The 24,306-nt window shown below is 44.3% G+C and overlaps 2 long non-coding RNA genes across 2 annotated transcripts; one reads left to right on the forward strand and one right to left on the reverse strand.

The window, feature by feature from the left end:
* The first annotated feature begins 481 nt into the window (after nucleotides 1-481).
* Nucleotides 482-23,242, forward strand: LOC143806186 (uncharacterized). Its single transcript, XR_013221405.1, has 3 exons — nucleotides 482-689; nucleotides 3,074-3,294; nucleotides 23,123-23,242. It is a non-coding gene; the product is annotated as an uncharacterized LOC143806186 (long non-coding RNA).
* Nucleotides 10,430-24,012, reverse strand: LOC143806185 (uncharacterized). Its single transcript, XR_013221404.1, has 3 exons — nucleotides 23,918-24,012; nucleotides 23,118-23,835; nucleotides 10,430-10,576 (listed from the first exon to the last, which is right to left on the reverse strand). It is a non-coding gene; the product is annotated as an uncharacterized LOC143806185 (long non-coding RNA).
* Nucleotides 24,013-24,306: the final 294 nt, after the last annotated feature.

Raw genomic sequence — 24,306 nt, forward strand, 5'->3', positions numbered from 1 at the left:
CAGCGGTCTGTCAATTGCTGAGCTTTGTCAATATTTAATTTGGTCAGTTGCAGACATACTTTTTTGTCTTAAAGGGGTTGCACCAAGTACCAACCACTGGGACCCCCGCTAATCCTGTGCATGGAGTGGAGGTCGATCATACTCACCTCTGCTCCATAAATCCTTAATGAGAGTGCTGACGAGCAGCGAAACGCAGCGCTTGGTATCTCTGGCAATCTCATGAAGAATGATTGGAGTAGCGGAGAGCATGGTCGACTTCAGCTCCATTCTCACACTGCTCTTCAGAGTCCCCTTTCTCAGTACCAATGGAGGTCCCAGTGGTCAGACCCCCAGAGACTGGGAAGCTATCCTCTACCACTGGGGTAGGGAATATCTTTCAAACTTGGTACAACCCCTTTAAGTTATCGATTACTGAGCTATACACTAAATCAGCATTTCATTTTAATTTGACGGAAATCTACATTGCTGTGCAGGTCGGTTATGTCCACTGTCGGTTACGTACGCTGAGGTAAGTGCCCATCATACAGTACCATATACCGCGTGGGCTACGGTTTTTGCAGGGGTCTTGTGTATAGGACGGTGTAGTCTACTGGTGAACATTACAGAACATCCGGACGAGCTCCCGAGGTGGGATACGTGCACAGACGCAGGGGGCACCGACCATTCCTGACGCCGTTCTGTTACTCCAGGTATGTAAATGGGAATTCCCAAACACTGGAGTCATCCACTAGAGGATAATATAATAAATGACAACCAGCATGGCTTCATGAACAATAAGTCGTGTCTGACCAACATGTTGGGTTCCTACAAGGATGTTGAGTATGCGGCTGATGGGATATAGCCAGTGTCGGACTGGGATGCCAAGGGCCCACCAGTAACATTGACTTTGGGGGGCCCAGTTTTTATCTGCATACAAATATTACACTACCCTCATTCACAAGTTTCCAAAAAGCCAGAAGGTGAAAAAAACAGAGAACAGCACAACTTGGGTGTTAGGGAAAAAAACTGAAGTACGTACTTAAACAGCTAAAATTCTGACTGCTGATCACGGGTGCTCGCATGAAACATAGAGTATGTAACAATCCTTTCATAGAAAAAATGCGGCAGCACTCACCGATCCTAGAGTGGTAAAAGTCCTTTATTCAAACACTAGCTGTTTCCAGCCAGCTAACGCTCGGCACGCTCATTGCTATCTAATTAACACTGCTGGGTAATGTGTGGGGACGGAGCCTCGTGTGGGAATGTGTGGGGACGGAGCCTCGTGTGGTAATGTGGGGGGACGGAGCCTCGTGTGGTAATGTGGGGACGGAGCCTCGTGTGGTAATGTGTGGGGACGGAGCCTCGTGTGGTAATGTGGGGGGACGGAGCCTCGTGTGGTAATGTGGGGACGGAGCCTCGTGTGGTAATGTGTGGGGACGGAGCCTCGTGTGGTAATGTTTGGGGACGGAGCCTCGTGTGGTAATGTGGGGGGACGGAGCCTCGTGTGGTAATGTGAGGGGACGGAGCCTCGTGTGGTAATGTGGGGGGACGAAGCCTCGTGTGGTAATGTGGGGGGACGGAGCCTCGTGTGGTAATGTGTGGGGACGGAGCCTCGTGTGGTAATGTGTGGGGACGGAGCCTCTTGTGGTAATGTGGGGGGACGGAGCCTCGTGTGGTAATGTGGGGGGACGGAGCCTCGTGTGGTAATGTGGGGGGACGGAGCCTCGTGTGGTAATGTGTGGGGACGGAGCCTCGTGTGGTAATGTGTGGGGACGGAGCCTCATGTGGTAATGTGTGGGGACGGAGCCTCGTGTGGTAATGTGTGGGGACGGAGCCTCGTGTGGTAATGTGGGGGGACGGAGCCTCGTGTGGTAATGTGTGGGGACGGAGCCTCGTGTGGTAATGTGGTGGAGGGGCGGGATTATGTGTGGTAATGTGGGGGGGCGGGATTATCTGTGGTAATGTGGTGGGGGGCGGGATTATGTGTGGTAATGTGGTGGGAGCGGGATTGTGGTAATGTGGTGGGGGGCGGGATTGTGTGTGGTAATGTGGTGGGGGGGCGGGATTATGTGTGGTAATGTGGTGGGGGCGGGATTGTGGTAATGTGGTGGGGGGCGGGATTGTGTGTGGTAATGTGGTGGGGGGGCGGGATTATGTGTGGTAATGTGGTGGGGGCGGGATTGTGTATGGTAATGTGGTGGGGGCGGGATTGTGTGTGGTGGTGGGGGCGGGATTGTTGGTGGTAATGTGGTGGGGGGGGCGGGATTATGTGGTGATGGGGTGGGGGGGCGGGATTATGTGTGGTAATGTGGTGGGGGCGGGATTATCTGAGGTAATGTGGGGGGGGCGGGATTATGTGTGGTAATGTGGTGGGGGGCGGGATTATCTGAGGTAATGTGGGGGGGAAGATTATGTGTAGTGGGGGGTGGGATTATCTGTGGTAATGGGGTGGGGGGCGGGATTATGTGTGGGGGGGTGGGACTGTGTGTGGTGATGTGGGGGGGCGGGATTATGTGTGGTGATGTGGTTGGGGGGCGGGATTATGTGTGGTGGGGGGCGGGATTATGTGTGGTGGGGGGCGGGATTATGTGTGGTAATGTGGTGGGGGGCGGGATTATGTGTGGGATGTGGTGGGGGGGCGGGATTGTATGTGGTAAAGTGGTGGGGGGCGGGATTTGTGGTAATGTGGGGGGGCGGGATTGTGTGTGGTAATGTGGTGGGGCGGGATTGTGTGTGGTAATGTGGTGGGGGGGCGGGATTGTGTGGTAATGTGGTGGGGGCGGGATTGTGGTAATGTGGTGGGGGGCGGGATTGTGTGTGGTAATGTGGTGGGGGGGCGGGATTATGTGTGGTAATGTGGTGGGGGCGGGATTGTGTGTGGTAATGTGGTGGGGGCGGGATTGTGTGTGGTGGTGGGGGCGGGATTGTTGGTGGTAATGTGGTGGGGGGGGCGGGATTATGTGTGGTGATGTGGGGGGCGGAGCTACTGTGCAGGGAGCGGAGCTACTGTGCAGGGGGCGGGATTAGCGAGTAATCACGATGCCTCTTATATATATAGATGTGATGCACTTTTTTCCCCAAAATGTTCCTCTAGTGGCCATTTTCACCGCACAGGAAATCATGGGACTGCCGGGGCAGCGCCGACCGGGCATCCGCAGCACCGGAGACACCAACAGAGCACCGGGCAGCAGCGCCAGACACCAGCAGCACTGCCGGACACCCCTTCATCCCAGCCTGCGGTCTGCAGCATCACCCCACTCCTGCCTCCTCCTGCAGCGACCCTGGGTCCCCGCTTCACCGCAGCCACCACCCCCTGTAAGCATGGATTATAAGAAGCACCACCATTTTATTACAAAAAAAAAATTCCTATTTTTTTCCTCAAAATTTGCGGTGCATTTATAATCTGGAGCGTCTTATAAAGCGAAAAATATGGTATATACAGTATCTATATAATAATAATCTAGGTAGTTTGGTTAATGAATTATGAGATGCTGTTTTTTTTGTACAGGGTAAATCATGTGAATTATGCCAAGTACTACCCATACAGTTCTAGATTGTGAGCTCCAATGGGGACAGCCAATAATGTTTGTAAAGGGCTGTGAAATTAATGGCGCTATATAAATGAGTAAAGTAAATAAATAAATATAGTGGTGTTGGGGGGCCCGTGTCTGCACAGGGGCCCACCGGGGGATTCCTCTATGTTCCCCTATGGGCCAGTCCGAGCCTGGATATAGCTGCACTGTACAGACACATCTGATACTGAACCACATGGAAGCCTTGTACTGAAGCTCCAGAAGTAGGGACTAGGGGACACTATATTCACATAGGTGGGGGCCACAAGAATCTGTATTGAGAGCAGTGGGGCCACAAGGATCTGTATTGAGAGCAGAGGGGACACAAAGATCTCTTCTGAGAGCAGTGGGGGCCACAAGGATCTGTACTGAGCAGTGGGGGCCACAAGGATCTGTACTGAGAGCAGTGGGGGGGCACAAGGATCTGTATTGAAAGCAGTGGGGCCACAAGGATCTGTATTAAGAGCAGTGGGGGCCACAAGGATCTGTACTGAGAGCAGTGGGGCCACAAGGATCTGTACTGAGAGCAGTGGGGGCCACAACGATCTGTACTGAGAGCAGTGGGGGCCACAAGGATCTGTATTGAGAGCAGTGGGGCCACAAGGATTTGTACTGAGAGCAGTGGGGGCCACTAGGATCTGTACTGAGAGCAGTGGGGGCCACAAGGATCTGTATTGAGAGCAGTGGGGGCCACAAGGATTTGTATTGAGAGCAGTGGGGGCCACAAGGATTTGTACTGAGAGCAGTGGGGGCCACAACGATCTGTACTGAGAGCAGTGGGGGCCACAAGGATCTGTATTGAGAGCAGTGGGGGCCACAAGGATTTGTACTGAGAGCAGTGGGGGCCACAAGGATCTGTACTGAGAGCAGTGGGGGCCACAACTATCTGTACTGAGAGCAGTGGGGGCCACAAGGATCTATACTGAGAGCAGTGGGGGCCACAAGGATCTGTACTGAGAGCAGTGGGGGCCACAACTATCTAAGAGCAGTGGGGGTCACAACTATCTCTACTGAGAGCATTGGGGGCCACAAGGATCTGTACTGAGAGCAGTGGGGGCCACAACTATCTACTAAGAGCAGTGGGGGCCACAACTATCTGTACTGAGAGCAGTGGGGGCCACAAGGATCTATATTAGGCCCAATTTTTAAGTGTCCCACTAGCTGTTTTCAACATAACAACCCCAGGCCCCATGTTGCTCGTGTTACTGTGAGTGACCTGTATTGCTGCAGCACCTTTCATCGAGCACATCTTGGACATCATTGATTAGTGATTGCACAGACGACCTTTAATAACCTCATTAATGGCAGCAGAGGTTGTATGTGCTGGGATTTCTGCGTTTAGCTCATATTCCAGACCAAACAAATCCAGAGGTTTGTAAAATGTTGTTTCCATTTTGTCATCATTAGCAGATCAGTGACGTCTAAATCCGGTGATTTCCAGAAGACTTTTCCTTCTTTAGGGTATTTGCACACTTTGCGGATTCTTCTGCGGATTTTTCCACAGCGGTTTTTGAAAATCCGCAGTGAAAAACCGCTGCGGTTTTCACTGCGGATTTTCCTGCAGTTTCTTCTGCGGATTCTTCTGCGGGTTTTCAACTGCACTTTCCTATTGGTGCATGTTGAAAACCGCTGCGGAATCCGCAGAAAGAAATGACATGCTCCTTTTTTTCCGCAGCGGTTCCGCAATGAATTTTCCGCATTGTGGGCACAGCGGTTTTTGTTTTCCATAGGGTAACATTGTACTTGTACCCTGCATGGAAAACTGCTGCGGATCCGCAGCGTCAAATCCTCTGCGGATCCGCAGCAAAAACCGCAAAGTGTGCACGAAGCCTTATTTTAATGTTGAGCAGTGCACATGTCACGGGTTTAATGTGACAGAGGAGCCAGATGACCGCAGACTCTGATTTCTCCTAGTCCTGCACTGATTAGAAACACTTCGCCTTCATATTAAACGGTGCAGGTTTCTTTTCACAGGGCAGGGGTTAATCTGCTCAGTTGAGAGCGCCTGGAGCTTAGGGCTCTCAGCTGTGCACTGTTAGCCCCTCCCATCTCCTATATAATCTGGGCCCTGGCTAGCACTCATTGTCAGAGCAGCGTATGCTGAATGGCTAGAGGTTGTTGGTGCTTCTTATTGGAGAAGGCGTTTGGTGGATTTATATGAGACTGTTGCTAGGTTTTGAGTGTGTGATAATTCCCTTTCTTCTCCTACTTTGGTTTAACTCCATCTTCTACTCCCAGATGCATATCTTTGTTGTCTGAGTATATTTGTATGCTATTTTTCATTACCTCTTCCCTGGGAGGGGAAAGGTACAGACTGAGGGCAGATTCAGGAGCTAAGGCAAGGTACGTAGCCCAGGCGTCTTCACCATCAGAAGTAATCCAGGGAGCAGGGTGAGCTAGGACTCCAGATCAGAGCATATAGACACAATAACCACCCCTTTTTGTAATATAGGAGGCGGTTCACAATTATCTCCACCCCAGGAAAACAAGACAAGGCATCCACCTTAATGTTCTTGTTCCCCTGCCTATATGTAACAAAAAAGTTAAACCTTGTGAAGAACAATCCCCATCTTGCCTGTGGAGGTGTTCAACATTTCGCAGACTCAAGATATACCAGATTATTGTGATCCGTCATTGCCATAACCGATGAACTGCCCCTCCAAAAAATGATGCCACTCTTCAAAGGCCCACCATTTCTCTCCACAGATGACCGTTTTATAGAAAAGTATGCACATGGATGCCATTTACCAGGAGACACACCCTGCGACAATGCAGTGTATGGGATTTGATGCAATGGAAATGGATGAACCAAGTATTGATCAAGTTAAACCCCCGTTCCACTGTCCAGTAAGGCAGAAAAAAACACTTTTTTGCCCACATGAATTTCAGCAGGCAGAAAAAATTGTGTCTTACTCAGGGAGGAGATATATACACCTGAGATGCTAACCTCCCCACAACCGGGCTCCTTAGTTTTCCAGTGGTTGTTTACAGTGAGATAGGGAAGGACACGCACACACAAAATGGCCCTTCCTACTACAGTAAAGACATAATCCCCCTTTGCGCTGAACAACAGACTGCTTTCCAGAATGAGTTGCCCCAGCCAACTGGGTTTCTCAGATGACCCGGACCTCCTGCACATTATGATGTCTCCGTACGTCTCTGGCAAAGACTGTGATCAACCTGGATAGCCAGAGACATGGCCGCCTCAAGGGAAACTGGAGTCTCATATAGGGCTAAGGCATCCTTCACCCTTATTGAAAGCCCTTCACAAAACTGCCTACGGAGTGTGGGGTCATTCCACTTAGTGTCTGTGGACCACCTCCGAAACTTTTAGCAATACTCCAACGGCCGGTCACCCTGCTGGAGCTGGCGCACTGTGGACAAGGAGATGCGGTCAGGGTCGTCGTATATAAGATCCAGTGCCACAAAAAATTCCTCCATCTGTAGCGACTGGGAGTCAGCCAGGAGAGAGAATGCCCACACTTGGGGGTCACCCTGAAGAAGAGATTATTATCCCCACCCATTGCTCCTCGGTTCCTGAAGAGCAAGGACGTAACCTGACAACAGAGTCGTGACATTAGCTCTGAGCTAAACCGTTTTTTGATCCATTATGGATCCTACCACTGCTCTGATGAGGCAACAGCAGCTCAGCCTGGAGGTGGCAGATCCACGCACTTCGTTTTACAGCACCCTATGAGTATGTGCACACGTTGCAGATTTGCCTGTGGAATTTTCTGCGCAGGTTCTGCATTTCTTGGCAGAAAACGCAGTTAAAAATCCGCGCGTTTTTTTCATGTGGATTTGTCTGCATTTTTGTCAGCTAAATAAAGATATATTTAACAAAAAGAAAAAAATTGATGTCATTTCCTTGTCCAAACTCTTCTTTTACATACTCCATTGAAGAATAATGTTTACACACATAGAATAGATAGATCTATAGATAATGTGGCTTTGCGCCTACTGTTTGTGTTGAGGAACACTCGCTTGGCAGCGGATTAACGTAGTCAGGCACGGTTTTTCACATAAAACAGTCCATACGGTTTATTTAAATGGCATAAACCGCACCGTAAGCCAGGTTGCACATCACCGGCTTACACATAGTCCATTACTTCATCACATATGTCTTTACAAAGCATTCACTAGTCACTCCTGTCTCTCTCTAGTCACCGGGTGACCGCGTAGATCAGTAACTGTCCTTTGTCAGTGCACATAGTTCTTTGCCCATACCCAGAGTTACCTCTCGGGAGCTCCTGCTCCACAGGTTCTCTCCAGGGATCCGGTCCACACTCTGGACCTCCCAACACCCAGCCCTTTCCTCTCATAGGACCTTACAGCCAAGAACCATTCAGGTCCATACACTCAGACCATGTGACCAGAACTCAGTCACTTTATATGGTTGTAACCACCCCCCATGGATGGGCGGTGCATGTGTGGTTAGTCAATTCCCGCCCAGCTCTCTGACTAACCCTATAAGCCCCCCTTATATGTAAAAACAACAAACACTTGTGGAACTATAAGTCCCAGCATAACCATATAATTTTGGAGTTAGATCGCAGAGAACCTCTGCGACACATACCGGCCATTTACAATAATGCCAGTCCCTATTTCACCATCATAGTTATGCCTCCAAGCGCATCCTGAAGCACGCACACAGTGCCCCCTGGCTGTAACGGGTCACTGTGTCACAATGGATAGATCTTTAATCACAAAGAGAACAGCTGACCGCACCACCAGAGCGCTTGCTTGTTGAACACACCGGCTGTCAGCTGAAGCTGGCCACTTGATCTCGGGTGCTTTGCCAAGAAGACATACAAATGCGAATCATAAGCAGGAAGGAAACGGCAGCATTCACCGATCTTCAAAAACAGGTAACTTTTATTGCGATAAAATCTTCACGGCTCGGGGGTGCACATACAGCAGAGTGTACAGGTCCAAACGACGGCCGTTTCGCGCCGCTCCGGCGGGTTTTCAATAAGACACCTATCCATTACTAATCCTATAGTTGTTAAAGGGTTATATAAACACACAGTCTGAATAAAGTATTTTAATGAAATAAAGCACTAAACACAGTTTCCCATCTTTATTGTTCTGCTAATCCATGCAACGCTCTCGATCTCCTGCAAAAAAATTAAAAATAAATCAAGACAAATACTCCCTGTTCCGATGTAGTCCATTTAATAACGAGTGTCCCACGATGATCTCCCCTATAGAGCTGTCACATCAGGAGATTTGACCACTCTACAGGGGATCCAGTGACACACTGACAGGAGATAATGGCTCCTGCAGTGCATCACTGAAGAAGTTACTGGAGCTCAGGCTCTCACTTTACAACAATGCAGCATGAGAATTTTCTCACTCCAGCATTTGCTGTTGACAGCATGAAGTGACCTCTCTCCTGGCAACGGAGGGAAACACTGCGGAGGATTACCTCCGCTCAGTGCATCTCCGGAGCCATGTAGAGCGGTCACATCTCCTGATGTGACAGCTCTACATGGCAAATCGTTGTGGGACACTCGTTATTAAATGGATTACAGCGTAATAGGGAGTATATGATGGTTTATTATTTTTAATTTTGTTACAGGAGAACAAGGTCGTCAGGGACTAGGTGATTGGTGAGTATGTACTGTATGTTGTATGGTTTTTTTTTTACTATTGAACACATTGCATCGTCTGATGGGACTACTGCCCCATCATCGGCTAATGCTGTCACTGTTATATGTGACATCATTCATAGCCGGATGGGAGCAGAAATCCCATCAGACGATGCCCAGCTACACAGACCCGCACGCACAGAGGGTCACACACACACACAGACCCCCGCAGACACACATGCACACAGTCTCCGCCCACACACTATTCTTCCTCCCGATCTTCAGCATTTTTCGCACACAACTCTGCAGCAAAACCACAGATCTTTTTAAACCTGCGGTTTTGTTGCGGATTTGACTGAATCAGTGGAAGTCAATGAGTGTAGAAACGCTACAGATCCGCAAAAAGAATTGACATGCTGTGGAAAATAAAATGCTGCAAATACTCACATTTTTTTCCGCAGCATGTGCACACCAATTCTCAATTTCCCATTGACTAACATTGCTAGTGCACTATACTGTGGATTTGATGCAATTCCACGAGTCAAAAAACGCTGCGGAAACGCATCAAAATCCGCAACGTGTGCACATAGCCTTATTGTGAGAGGCTGCACAGTTGTGCAGACATCTCGTGGCCTGTAGCAATAAGACATCAATGTGCAATTAATTTCTAATAATTTATAGCCACTGTGACTTTAATGCATCAGTCGCATTTTAATCTTGCTGTGTTGTCATCTTTGCAGAGTAATAAAGGTGTATTTTTGTACATTGGATGTGCAGATTTGCTTTTTTGGAAATGCTATCATTCATTACGGCTGTAGCAGCCACCACTAGAGGGAGTTCAAGAGCTTACTGTAGACTGAGTTATTATTGAGCCCAATGTAGACAGTCTGCAGTGAGCTCCTTAGTGCCCTCTAGTGGTGACTGCGTGAAGCAAAAGGTTTTGTTGATGCAGATTTGTTACACTGTATCAGAATACTGTAGCTATATTATACCCTTATAAATGTATATTATTAAATGAGAGATTTAGACTTATTTGGATAAAAAAAAAAAGGAAAAAAATATTGCACCCCAGAACTACAAATAAAAGTGAAGATCTGATCGTTTGTACCATCTGTTCAGGTCGTGCCTTAATATTTTGTAGATACATATTTTATTTTACGTGATCGGCTGATATTTGTAGGTTCTTGGTGTGCTATGTGCTTTGATCAGTTATCGCTTCTCCTTGGACTACTCCAACTAACATAAACCCACATTGCAACAGACGTGAGAACTGCAGTAGGAATGAAATGTCACTTTCACGTTTATATTATTTAATTATCATTTACATTATGAATAGTTTAATAATTTTCTATAAGATTCATGAAAAAACATCTGGTGTGCAGAGTTCATCGGCCATGTGCAGCTTCTGAGTCTTGACAATTTCCAGGTTGATTCCTGTAGACAGAAAGAACAGGTTATTATGCTATGCAATAACAGCGCCACACGTGAGCACAGGTTGTGTCAGGTATTGCAGCTCAGTTTCACTGATGAGCATGCAGTTGTGGTATCAGACAAAGCCTCTGGACAGGTGCGGCGCTGTATGTAAATTCCCCTTTAGAGCCACAATAAAATGACGTCGCTTCAGTTCACAAGCCCCCAGGTCTCTTAATATTTTGTATTATTGGACAAAACCTACATAAAGAAAGGCCAAAACTAATATGCGACAAGCTTGATATTTACTCTGCGTCTCAGGTTCTGGGTGCGGCTCATCCTTTTCCATGGCTCACATGTGACAGCACACAGTATACAGCAAGTATGTCAATATTTGGGGAGGATTTAAATGGTTTAGCGCCATGATTGTCTACGGGGCGGCTGTCAATAACCAGCTATTATGATCAATCCCATGAAGAATGAATGCAGCCGTGGTTCACATACCTGACCAACACTGCATTCAGGCAAAAGTCTGCAGAGCCCGCACTCAGATCGATGACGTGGAACCTCCAGCAACCAAAGTTATCATCTATCCCATGGATGGCTGATCACTTACTAACTTAGAAAACCCCCGATAATGTGCACCTGCCATTATAAGTTATTCATATTAATCAGAAGAACTCGGAAATCTACATATTATGGGAAGGACGGTGGCTCAGTGGTTAGCACTGCAGCGCTGGAGTCCTGGGTTCGAATCCCACCAAGGACAACATCTGCAAGGAGTGTGTATGTTCTCCCCGTGTTTGCGTGGGTTTCCTCCAGGTTCTCCGGTTTCTTCCCACATTCCAAAGACATACTGATAGTGAATTCAGATTGTGAGCCCCAATGGGGACAGCGATGATAATGTGTGCAAACTGTAAAGTGCTGCGGAATATGTTCGTGCTATATAAAAAAAAAAAGATTATAAAAAAAAAGATTATTATTATATTTTAATAAGAAAATAAATCTCTCACCTTCTAACCATCTGCAAAATCTATGTAACTGATAAGAAAACTCCCCTGTGACTGATAAAGTAGCACAATATTCATATAGAGAGGATAGACAAGAGAGAGGAGAGATGGGGCAGTATTATAGTAGTTATATTCTTGTACATAGGGGCAGTATTATAGTAGTTATATTCTTGTACATAGGAACAGTATTATAGTAGTTATATTCTTGTACATAGCAGCAGTATTATAGTAGTTATATTCTTGTACATAGGAGCAGTATTATAGTAGTTATATTCTTGTACATAGGGGCAGTATTATAGTAGTTATATTCTTGTATATAGAGGACAGTATTATAGTAGTTATATTCTTGTACACAGGAGCAGTATTATAGCAGTTATATTCTTGTACATAGGAGCAGTATTATAGTAGTTATATTCTTGTACATAGCAGCAGTATTATAGTAGTTATATTCTTGTACATAGGAGCAGTATTATAGTAGTTATATTCTTGTACATAAGGGGCAGTATTATAGTAGTTATATTCTTGTACACAGGAGCAGTATTATAGCAGTTATATTCTTGTACATAGCAGCAGTATTAGGCCGGAGACACACTGCTGCGAGATGCGGCCGAGTCTCGCTGGTTAAAAGCAAGCTGTGGCACCTGCACTCCGGAGCGGAGCGTGCAGCTGCATAGCAATACATGGAGCTGCACGCTCCGCTCCAGAGTGTCGGTGCCACAGCTTGCTTTTAACCAGCGAGACTCAGCCGCATCTCGCAGCAGTGTGTCTCCGGCCTTATAGTAGTTATATTCTTGTACATAGGAGCAGTATTATAGTAGTTATATTCTTGTACATAGGGGGCAGTATTATAGTAGTTATATTCTTGTACATAGGGGCAGTATTATAGTAGTTATATTCTTGTACATAGGAGCAGTATTATAGTAGTTATATTCTTGTACATAGGGACAGTATTATAGTAGTTATACTCTTGTACATAGGGGGCAGTATTATAGTAGTTATACTCTTGTACATAGGGGGCAGTATTATAGTAGTTATATTCTTGTACATAGAGGCAGTATTATAGTAGTCATATTCTTCTACATAGGGGCAGTATTATAGTAGTTGTCACGCTCACGCCCTGACTGGTGGGCGTGAGCTCGGGGGGTTTGTGGCCCCACTGTGCCACAAACCAGACTACCCTGGAAGGGGCGTGACTGACAGCTGCCTGGGGGTTTTCACTGGAGCCTCTGATGGTGAGGTCAGGCTTGTGCAACAGGCAGCTGCCAGGTGCTACTCCAGGGTGGTGTCTGGCTGTGGCTGCTGATCCCACTTGGGAGACAGGAACACCAGGATTGGTGCGGGCATCAGGCAGGACTGGCAGAAGAGCACGGCTGAAACTCAGACGAGTAGGCTGGCACGGTTGAGACACAGGGCTGGCAGAGAACACAGGGCTGGCAGAGAACACTGGGCTGGCAGGAACACAGGACTGACAGGGACAGCAGGAAACGGGACTGGCTAGGACGGCAGGAACACAGGACTGGAAGGCACGGCAGGACTGGCAGGAACACTGGATTGGAAGGCACAGCAGAGAACACAGGACTGGTTGATGTGGTGTATGAAGGAACAGGTAGGGACCTGTTCACACTGGGGGTGCAGGAACGGATATGAAATATGAAGGAACAGGTAGGGACCTGTTCACACAGGGGGTGCAGGAAAGGAAACAAGCAGAAAGGAATGAGGTATGAAGGAACAGGTTGGGACCTGTTCACACAGGAGATGCAGGTACGGAAACAAGCCAGAAGGAAAGGAGAATGAAGGAACAGGTTGGGACCTGTTCACACAGGAAGAGAACTGCAAGGCTGTGGATAGGAATGGTAGAGCAGCAAGAGATAGTGTAGCAACAGAAGCTAAGCAGAGCGGAACCGCAAGGAATGCGAAGAGGAGCTGCAGCAAGAGATTTCTGAAGAAGGTAAGCAGAGCGGAGCCACAAGGAATGTGGAGAGGAGCTGCCACAAGGGATAACTGCAGCAGCAGAAGCTAAGCAGAACGGAGCCACAAGGAATGTGGAGAGGAGCTACAGCAAGTGATAACTGCAGCAGCAGAGCAGAGCAGAACCGCAAGGAATGCGGAGAGGAGCTGCAGCAAGAGATTACGGCAGCTGCAGAAGCTAAGCAGAGTAGAAAGGAGCAGAACCGCAGGAGTGCGGAGCAGAGGTAAAGCCACAAAGGTACAGAGCAGGCAGAGCCGCAAGAGTGCGGAGTGTAAGCAGACTGAGAACACGAGGAAAGACACAGCAGGGAAGGAAGCCACAGACAAGGAGACCGAAATAAGACTAAGTTCAGACAAGGAAATGGAACAAGACAAGAGACAAGGACAAAGACACAGGGACCAGGATATTCTGCCTCCTGGAGGGCAGACAAGATCAAGGCAATAAGACAGGGAAAAGCCTCCAGAGAGGGAGTAACACAGAGTAAGGCCTGGCAAACTCAGAAGCTAAACACAAACTGAGCTAACACATTGCACAGGCCCAGTCCACTGGGTGGAACTGCACTAAATACTGGAGGCCTCCTGGCAATTGGTCAGGAACAGATTAGACAGATGCACCTGATTCCTATAAGATCCAGAGAGTTCAGGCGCCGGCCCCCTATGCACACAGCCAGGAAGCATGCAGAGAGCAGAGAAACAGAATATGGAGCTGGCATGAAACAGAAACCACATCATGACCTGGAGCAGTGAGTAAGATAGTGTGAGAGATGAGAGGCCATGCCGTGATGCCAGCAGAGTTGTTAGAGTAGTTATATTCTTGTACATAGTGGCAGTATTATAGTAGTTATATTCTTGTACATAGGAGCAGTATTATAGTAGTTATATTCTTGTACATAGGGGGCAGTATTATAGTAGTTATATTCTTGTACATAGGAGCAGTATTATAGTAGTTATATTCTTGTACATAGGGGCAGTATTATAGCAGTTATATTCTTGTACATAGGAGCAGTATTATAGTAGTTATATTCTTGTACATAGGGGCAGCATTATAGTAGTTATATTCTTGTACAGGGGGAAGTATTATAGTAGTTATATGCTTGTACATAGGGGCAGTATTATAGTAGTTACTGTATATTCTTGTACACAGGAGCAATATTATAGTAGTTATATTCTTGTACATAGGAGAAGTATTATAGTAGATATATTCTTGTACATAGGGACAGTATTATAGCAGTTATATTCTTGCACATAGGGGTAGTATTATAGTAGTTATATTCTTGTACATAGGAGCAGTATTATAGTAGTTATATTCTTGTACATAGGAGAAGTATTATAGTAGTTATATTCTTGTACATAGGGGCAGTATTATAGTAGTTGTACTCTTGTACATGGGGCAGTATTATAGTAGTTATATTCTTGTACATAGGGGGATTATTATTTTTAGTTATATTCTTGTACATAGGGGCAGTATTATAGTAGTTATATTCTTGTACATAGGAGCAGTATTATAGTAGTTATATTCTTGTACATAGGGGCAGTATTATAGCAGTTATATTCTTGTACATAGGAGCAGTATTATAGTAGTTATATTCTTGTACATAGGGGCAGCATTATAGTAGTTATATTCTTGTACAGGGGGAAGTATTATAGTAGTTATATGCTTGTACATAGGGGCAGTATTATAGTAGTTGTACTCTTGTACATGGGGCAGTATTATAGTAGTTATATTCTTGTACATAGGGGCAGTATTATAGTAGTTGTACTCTTGTACATGGGGCAGTATTATAGTAGTTATATTCTTGTACATAGGGGGATTATTATTTTTAGTTATATTCTTGTACATAGGGGCAGTATTATAGTAGTTATATTCTTGTACATAGGAGCAGTATTATAGTAGTTATATTCTTGTACATAGGGGCAGTATTATAGCAGTTATATTCTTGTACATAGGAGCAGTATTATAGTAGTTATATTCTTGTACATAGGGGCAGCATTATAGTAGTTATAGTCTTGTACAGGGGGAAGTATTATAGTAGTTATATGCTTGTACATAGGGGCAGTATTATAGTAGTTGTACTCTTGTACATGGGGCAGTATTATAGTAGTTATATTCTTGTACATAGGGGCAGTATTATAGTAGTTGTACTCTTGTACATGGGGCAGTATTATAGTAGTTATATTCTTGTACATAGGGGGATTATTATTTTTAGTTATATTCTTGTACATAGGGGCAGTATTATAGTAGTTATATTCTTGTACATAGGAGCAGTATTATAGTAGTTATATTCTTGTACATAGGGGCAGTATTATAGCAGTTATATTCTTGTACATAGGAGCAGTATTATAGTAGTTATATTCTTGTACATAGGGGCAGCATTATAGTAGTTATATTCTTGTACAGGGGGAAGTATTATAGTAGTTATATGCTTGTACATAGGGGCAGTATTATAGTAGTTGTACTCTTGTACATGGGGCAGTATTATAGTAGTTATATTCTTGTACATAGGGGGATTATTATTTTTAGTTATATTCTTGTACATAGGGGCAGTATTATAGTAGTTATATTCTTGTACATAGGAGCAGTATTATAGTAGTTATATTCTTGTACATAGGGGCAGTATTATAGCAGTTATATTCTTGTACATAGGAGCAGTATTATAGTAGTTATATTCTTGTACATAGGGGCAGCATTATAGTAGTTATATTCTTGTACAGGGGGAAGTATTATAGTAGTTATATTCTTGTACATAGGGGCAGTATTATAGTAGTTACTGTATATTCTTGTACACAGGAGCAATATTATAGTAGTTATATTCTTGTACATAGGAGAAGTATTATAGTAGTTATATTCTTGTACATAGGGACAGTATTATAGCAGTTATATTCTTGCACATAGGGGTAGTATTATAGTAGTTATATTCTTGTACATAGGAGCAGTATTATAGTAGTTATATTCTTGTACATAGGAGAAGTATTATAGTAGTTATATTATTATACATAGGGGCAGTATTATAGTAGTTATATTCTTGTACACAGGAGCAGCATTATAGTAGTTATATTCTTGTACATAGGGGGCAGTATTATAGTAGTTATATTCTTGTACATAAGGGCAGTATTATATTAGTTATATTCTTGTACATAGGAGCAGTATTATAGTAGTTACATTCTTGTACATAGGGGGCAGTATTATAGTAGTTTAATTCTTGTACATAGAGTGCAGTATTATAGTAGTTATATTCTTGTACATAGGAGCAGTATTATAGTAGTTATATTCTTGTACATAGGGGCAGTATTATAGGAGTTATATTCTTGTACATAGGAGCAGTATTATAGTAGTTATATTCTTGTACATAGGAGCAGTATTATAGTAGCTATATTCTTGTACATAGGGGCAGTATTATAGTAGTTATATTCTTGTACATAGGGGCAGTATTATAGTAGTTATATTCTTGTACACGGGGCAGTATTATAGTAGTTATAGCCTTTTACATAGGGGCAGTATTATAGTAGTTATATTCTTGTACATAGGGGCAGTATTATAGTAGTTATATTCTTGTACATAGGAGCAGTATTATAGTAGTTATATTCTTGTACATAGGGGCAGTATTATAGTAGTTATATTCTTGTACATAGGAGCAGTATTATAGTAGTTATATCCTTGTACATAGGGGCAGTATTATAGTAGTTATATTCTTGTACATAGGATCAGTATTATAGTAGTTATACTCTTGTACATAGGGGGCAGTATTATAGTAGTTATATTCTTGTATGTAGGGGGCAGTATTATAGTAGTTATACTCTTGTACATAGGAGCAGTATTATAGTAGTTATATTCTTGTACATAGGGGCAGTATTATAGTAGTTATATTCTTGTACATAGGGGCAGTATTATAGTAGTTATATTCTTGTACACAGGAGCAGTATTATAGTAGTTATATTCTTGTACATAGGGGCAGTATTATAGTAGTTATACTCTTGTACATAGGGGGCAGTATTATAGTAGTTATACTCTTGTACATAGGAGCAGTATTATAGTATTATAGTAGTTATATTCTTGTACATAGGAGCAGTATTATAGTAGTTATATTCTTGTACATAGAGGGCAGTATTATAGTAGTTATATTCTTGTACACAGGAGCAGTATTATAGTAGCTATATTCTTGTACATAGGAGCAGTATTATAGTATTATAGTAGTTATATTCTTGTACATAGGAGCAGTATTATAGTAGTTATATACTTGTACATAGGGAGCAGTATTATAGTAGTTATAGTCTTGTACATAGAGGGCAGTATTATAGTAGTTATATTCTTGTACATAGGAGCAGTATTATAGCAGTTATATTATTGTACATAGGAGCAGTATTATAGTAATTATATTCTTGTACATAGGGGCAGTATTATAGTAGTTATATTCTTGTACACAGGAGCAGTATTATAGTAGTTATATTCTTGTACATAGGAGCAGTATTATAGTAGTTATATTCTTGTACATAGGGGCAGTATTATAGTAGTTATATTCTTGTACATGGGGGCAGTATTATAGTAGTTATATTCTTGTACATGGGGCAGTATTATTTTTTTTTAAATCATGTATTTTTTATTAAAGCATATGACACTCCATTAACACAGTCCGATACGATTTCCAGACAAATACCATACATTAGATACATGACCTGATAATATATTTTCATTTTACTAAACAACACCCTTACCACCTAACCAACCCCCCTCTCCCTCCCCCCAATCTCTTGCCCATTATCCAATACAACCATCTGACAGCATCACCTCTTGAGAAAAGATAACAAGCTTTACAAAAACATGCCTGTACATGTAGGAGTCCCCCCAGAATCAACTACACGACACCCATTCTACTTTGCAGTAACTCAGCAGACGCCACACCTGGGTAATCCATCCATCCACCCCACACATTTTCAAATTTTGTATTCTGACCTCTCTTACTGTATATATTTCTTTCCATAAGGACAATAAAATTTATCTTGTTGATAAATTCCTTTTTCTCTGGCGGTTTTTCATCCAACCAGTGCATTGCGATAAGCTTTCTCGCAGCATACAACAAGCTTGCGATAGTCAGCCTTCCACATTCATCCGTAGCAATATCATCCATACAGCCCAAAAGGCAAGTCAGCGGGTTACGCACCACATCTACTCCTGTCACCTACTGGATCAAGTTAAGCACCTTCACCCAAAAGGGTTGGAGGCGAGCACACTACCACATCATATGTAGCAGATCAGCGCCCTCCTCACCACACCTGGGACATTCGGAGTCACATCTCAATTCTGCCTTCCTCATCCATGCCGGGGTCCTGTGCACCCTATACACCAGGTATAACTGTGACACCCTCTTAGCCTCAGGGAAGCCCTGCGGATATATTGAAGTATGGATTCCCACTGGGACTCCGTCAAGGGGCCCACATCCGCCACCCATTTCTCCTTAATCCTTAACTTATGCTTCAATAAAAAGGTATCCATCAGACACCTGTACATCAAGGTAATGAACCCCTTCGTACTCCTCCGAGGCCCAATAAGATTCAACAAGCTATCTGACTGCAGATTCACCCGCGACACCTCATTTTGACAGTTTAGGGCATGTCTCAACTGCAGGTACTGAAAGAATGACTTCTGGGTTAAAGGAAACTCAGTCCTAAGTGTCTCGAATGTTTTAATAACATCTCCATCAAGCAACTGAGACACGAACCAAATGCCAATGCGTCTCCACTGACCGAACCCCCGCAATCTCATGAGCTTTGCCAACCTAGGTTCAAACCAAATTGGCGTATATCTCGCAAATTCCGTTACTCCCCTCCATTGCTTAATTTTCTGCCATACTTTCCCCATCATAGCTATTGTTGGGAATTTTTGGGGGTTAATTCTGAATCTACCTGCTTCAAGACTGGCCAACAATGGGCCCTTCGCTACCGCGCGTTCAATGATTATCCCCGCTGAAGAGCTTTGTTCTGGCTCTCCCCAACCTACCATGTGCTGGCATTGAGATGCTATATAGTAAATCCATGGATTGAGGACCGCCAGACCACCCTCATCCTTTGCCCTTTGCAGATGTTCCAATTTGATGCGCGCCCGTCCACCCTTCCAAATTAAATCCCTAAATAGAGTATTGATCTTATAAAATTTACTCTGAGGCAGTCACACTGGAGCATTATGCAATATGTAGAGGAGCTGAGGCATAAGTATCATTTTGATCAAATTGGCTCTGCCTGCGACCGACAGAAATAGCTTCTTCCAGGCCCCAATCTTCTGCTTGAACTTCCCAAGCCAAGGAGTCAGGTTGAGCCGCATATAGTCCTCTATTTTGTCTGAAACCACAATGCCCAGATACTTAAACTCATGTACTACTCTTAAGGGAACCCCAGGGTCAAGAGTCAGAGGAGCCCCCGCGTCCATGGGCAACAACACAGACTTCTCCCAATTAATAGATAATCCGGAAAGACTCCATTCACCCGTATCCTGGCTCTTGGAGATGCATACATCAGCTGCACCCAACGTATGAACCTCTCACCAAAACCCATAGCCTTCCTGACCGCCCACAAATACCGCCACTCCACACTATCAAACGCCTTAGCGGCATCTAAAGACACCACAACCCTCTGACCCATATTATCCGCCTTTACCTGCATATTGAGAAACAGTCTTCGAAGATTACACGCTGTAGCACTATTGGGCATAAATCCGGACTGGTCCCTGTGTATTAGTGTTGTTATCACCTTGTTAAAGGGAGCCTGTCACCTGAATTTGGCGGGACCCGTTTTGGGTCATATGGGTGGGGTTTTCGGGTGTTTGATTCACCCTTTCCTTACCCGCTGGCTGCATGCTGGCCGCAATATTGGATTGAAGTTCATTCTCTGTCCTCTGGAGTACACGCCAGCGCAAGGCAATATTGCCTTGCGCAGGCGTGTACTCCGGAGGACAGAGAATGAACTTCAATCCAATATTGCGGCCAGCATGCAGCCAGCGGGTAAGGAAAGGGTGAATCACACACCCGAAAACCCCGCCCATATGACCCAAAACTGGTCCCGCCAAATTCAGGAGACAGGTTCCCTTTAAGACGGTTAGCCAACATCTTGGCCAAGATTTTGATATCTATCGTTAATAACGAGATTGGGCGATAAGAAGCTGGATCCCTCGGATCCTTACCCTGTTTTGTCAGTACAACAATTATTGCCTCCCGCATGGACCTCAGCAGCTCCCCCTCTACCAGACCAGCAGCATACACCTCCAATAAGGCAGGAAGCAGTATCTCTTTATATTTTTTATACACCTCCCCCGGGATCCCATCTACCCCCGGGGCTTTATCATTAGGCATAGAGACCAATGCGGCGTCAAGCTCCTCCAAATTAAACGGCTCGAGAAGTCCCCGATCGGCCACTGAGAGTCTGGGAAGCTGTACCCCTGTCAAGAAACCATCCACCTCATCCATCGTTGGTTGTACCCGTGATTTATAAAGATCCGAGTAATACTCCGTCATCACCTCCAAAATTGCTTTGCAACCAGTGTGCTCCTTCCCATCCCTTCCCTTCAAAGCGACTATATGTGTGGAATCTCTCTGCTCTGTCACTATTCTGGAAAGGAGATGGCCCGCCCTGTCCCCCTCTTCAAAGTATTTGGCAGTTTGAAACATTCTTCTATGTTCCGCTGTTTTCATTGCCATCTGACATACTCTATTCTGTGCCACCTTTAACCTTCCCTGTGCCTCTGGGGATTGATCGTTAATTAATGCCTCCTCAGCCTCCTCCAACTCTTTTATCAACATCTGATCCTTCCTGCCTGTTTCTGCCTTGATTCGGGATATCCCCTTAATACAGAGCTCTCTGAAATAGGCCTTCATGGCCTCCCATACCGTCAATACCGAAGCCGACCCAGCATTAATTTTAAAATATTCCTTAATTTCCCCCCCATGTGTCCATCCAAATCAATAAGGTGTAGCCAGAACGGATTCAGCCTCCACATGCACCCCTTAGCAGGCAAGGATCCCACACCCTCAAGTATCACACTCATGGGGGAATGATCAGATATTGTTCTAGCCATATACGTTACCTCCCCTACAAGGCCCAACATCTGTGAATTGCCCAAGGCCAGATCTATTCTTGACAAAGAAGCGAAAGAAGACGAAAAACAGGAATACTTATACACCCCAGGATGAGAAATCCCCCATAAATCATGCAGAGCAGTTTCCCTCAGGACGGCACCAAATGGTGTGCAATTACCACCCGACATCAACGGCTCTCGTCTCCCCCTATCCCAGTGTGCATCCGGAATGTTGTTAAAGTCCCCTATTATCAAAAACGGTATCCCCGGTGTCTCCTCCAATATTCCCAGAACTCTGTGGATATCCTTTCCACAATATGGTGGTGGAATATAAATTGAAACCAGCCACATCAGACATCCGTACAATTTACAAAGCAAACATACGAATCTACCCGACTGATCTATAACCACTTTGTGATACACAAAAGGTACCCCGGCACAGATGAAGATGCTGACCCCCCTGGAATATGCTGAAAATGTGGCATGGTACCCCACCTGAACCCATCTCTTAGCTAGAAAATGCGTTCTCTCCTTCACCATATGAGTCTCCTGCAGACAGATCACTGACGGCTTGGCATCATTCAAAAATTTTAACACAGCTTGCCGCTTCACACCAGACGCCAAACCCCTGACATTCCAACTCACAATTCTCATTCTTCCCGCCATTTTCCCTCCTCAGTACATATTATCCCACATTCTTTCATCCATTTGCGGCCAAAGCCACAACCACAGTAACCATGGTGATGTACATTATACAAATATTTCCCCAACCCCACCCCCCTCCCCCCACACAACAGAGAAATATCCCCAACAAATCCCCATCCCATTCTTCCATCAGGGGCAGTATTATTTTAGTTATATTCTTGTACATAGGGGCAGTATTATAGTAGTTATATTCTTGTACATGGGGCAGTATTATAGTAGTTATATTCTTGTACATAGGGAGCAGTATTATAGTAGTTATATTCTTGCACATAGGGGCAGTATTATAGTAGTTATATTCTTGTACATGGAGCAGTATTATAGTAGTTATATTCTTGTACATAGGGGAAGTATTATTGTAGTTATAGTCGTGTACATAGGAACAGTATTATAGCAGTTATATTCTTGTACATAGGGGGCAGTATTATTGTAGTTATATTCTTGTACATAGGAGCAGTATTATAGCAGTTATATTCTTGTACATAGGAGCAGTATTATTGTAGTTATAGTCTTGTACATAGGAGCAGTATTATAGTAGTTATATTCTTGTACATAGGGGCAGTATTATTGTAGTTATAGTCTTGTACATAGGAGCTGTATTATAGTAGTAGCATTCTTGTACATTAGAACAGTATTATACCACACTACCATGGTACAGTATTTTAATAGTTTCCATTTAGTTCGTCAGACCATTAGCTTAATGGAGATGAAAGCTGACTATTACTTTAGGAAAGGTGTCAGTTATTTCTGTAAATGCCTCTTGACAGATCATACAAAATAAATGACTTGGTATCTGGCACAGATAATAACTTATGTCTCTTCTCACCTTAGAGCTCTTGGTCTTCTCCCTCCTCTTGCATCAGAAGCCAGTCTTTCAGTTCCCGGAACATTGCTGCCCATTGCACTATGTGGTAAAGTTTGTAAAACACCTCACCCATTAGAATCAGGAAGAAGATGCCAAGAAACGTCAGAAATATTCTGTCGGCCACATGGACAATCTTCATCTTGGTGCTGCGCTGCTCCCAGGGAATCGTGTCTGGAGATGGTGTCAATCTTGCAATAACTTCAAAAGCGTTTTCTTCATAATCATCATTGGGTGGAGGGGGCAGGAGTGACGTGGAGGGGTCTTCAGAGTCACTGCTATTGCTGTCCATTGAACGTGTCCAGAGAGAATGGAGTAATAATATAGACAATCGGACAGAATTAAAAATGGCAAGAAGAAGTGAGATCAGAAGGGAACTGAGCTATTGACAACAAATATCATTAGTTGTCACAAGAATGTACCGCTCAAAAATGTCAGAAGACGAGAGAAGGAACTAGGAGAGAAATAAAGGTCAGGAGTAGATGGCAGGATAAAAAGGAGCAAGATATGGTCCAGAACTTCTGAGAAAGAAGAATGGAGGAAGGGGGGGAAGATCCTGAGATGTCTAATCTGAGGACGAGAGATCCATAGTCAGCAGGCAGCAGATTAACAGCTCACGCTCCATATGTTTCCTATGATGCTTCAGGCCTCACTTGCTGACTCGTATAACATTATTAAGGTTCTAAAAACATTTCCCAAAGTATTTTTATGTTAACATTAAATATTGTCTGTCATTTTTACTTTTAATGTAATTTGTAACCAACCTGTCAGATTTGGGTTCCCAGGTTCTGACTTTTGGCCATTGTGTGTGCACACAATACACAGCAACGCTTTTACAGCATTCCCATTTTAGTTGCATCCTGCACCTCCTTGTGTGTTGTAGACCATCTTCTTGAGCCACCGTTGTTCTCAGCTTCCTCTCTTTTGTGCTAGCTTCCTGGTTTCTGGCATCTTGAAAGGCTAATAGTTCCATTACACAAGGAAATCCCAATTGTCTTCTCACCTGGTGCAAAATTCATAGTAACCCTTTGAGTCTTCATCATCTTAGGAAGAAAGTGGAAACTTAATCAACCCAGTCTAAAACTGCACCAAATTATCCAAAGTGGTTTGATAACTTTGGAGTATCCTTCGACTGTTTAGTTTAGCTTAACCC

Source organism: Ranitomeya variabilis, chromosome 2 (genome assembly GCF_051348905.1).
Source record: "Ranitomeya variabilis isolate aRanVar5 chromosome 2, aRanVar5.hap1, whole genome shotgun sequence".
Taxonomy (NCBI): domain Eukaryota; kingdom Metazoa; phylum Chordata; class Amphibia; order Anura; family Dendrobatidae; genus Ranitomeya; species Ranitomeya variabilis.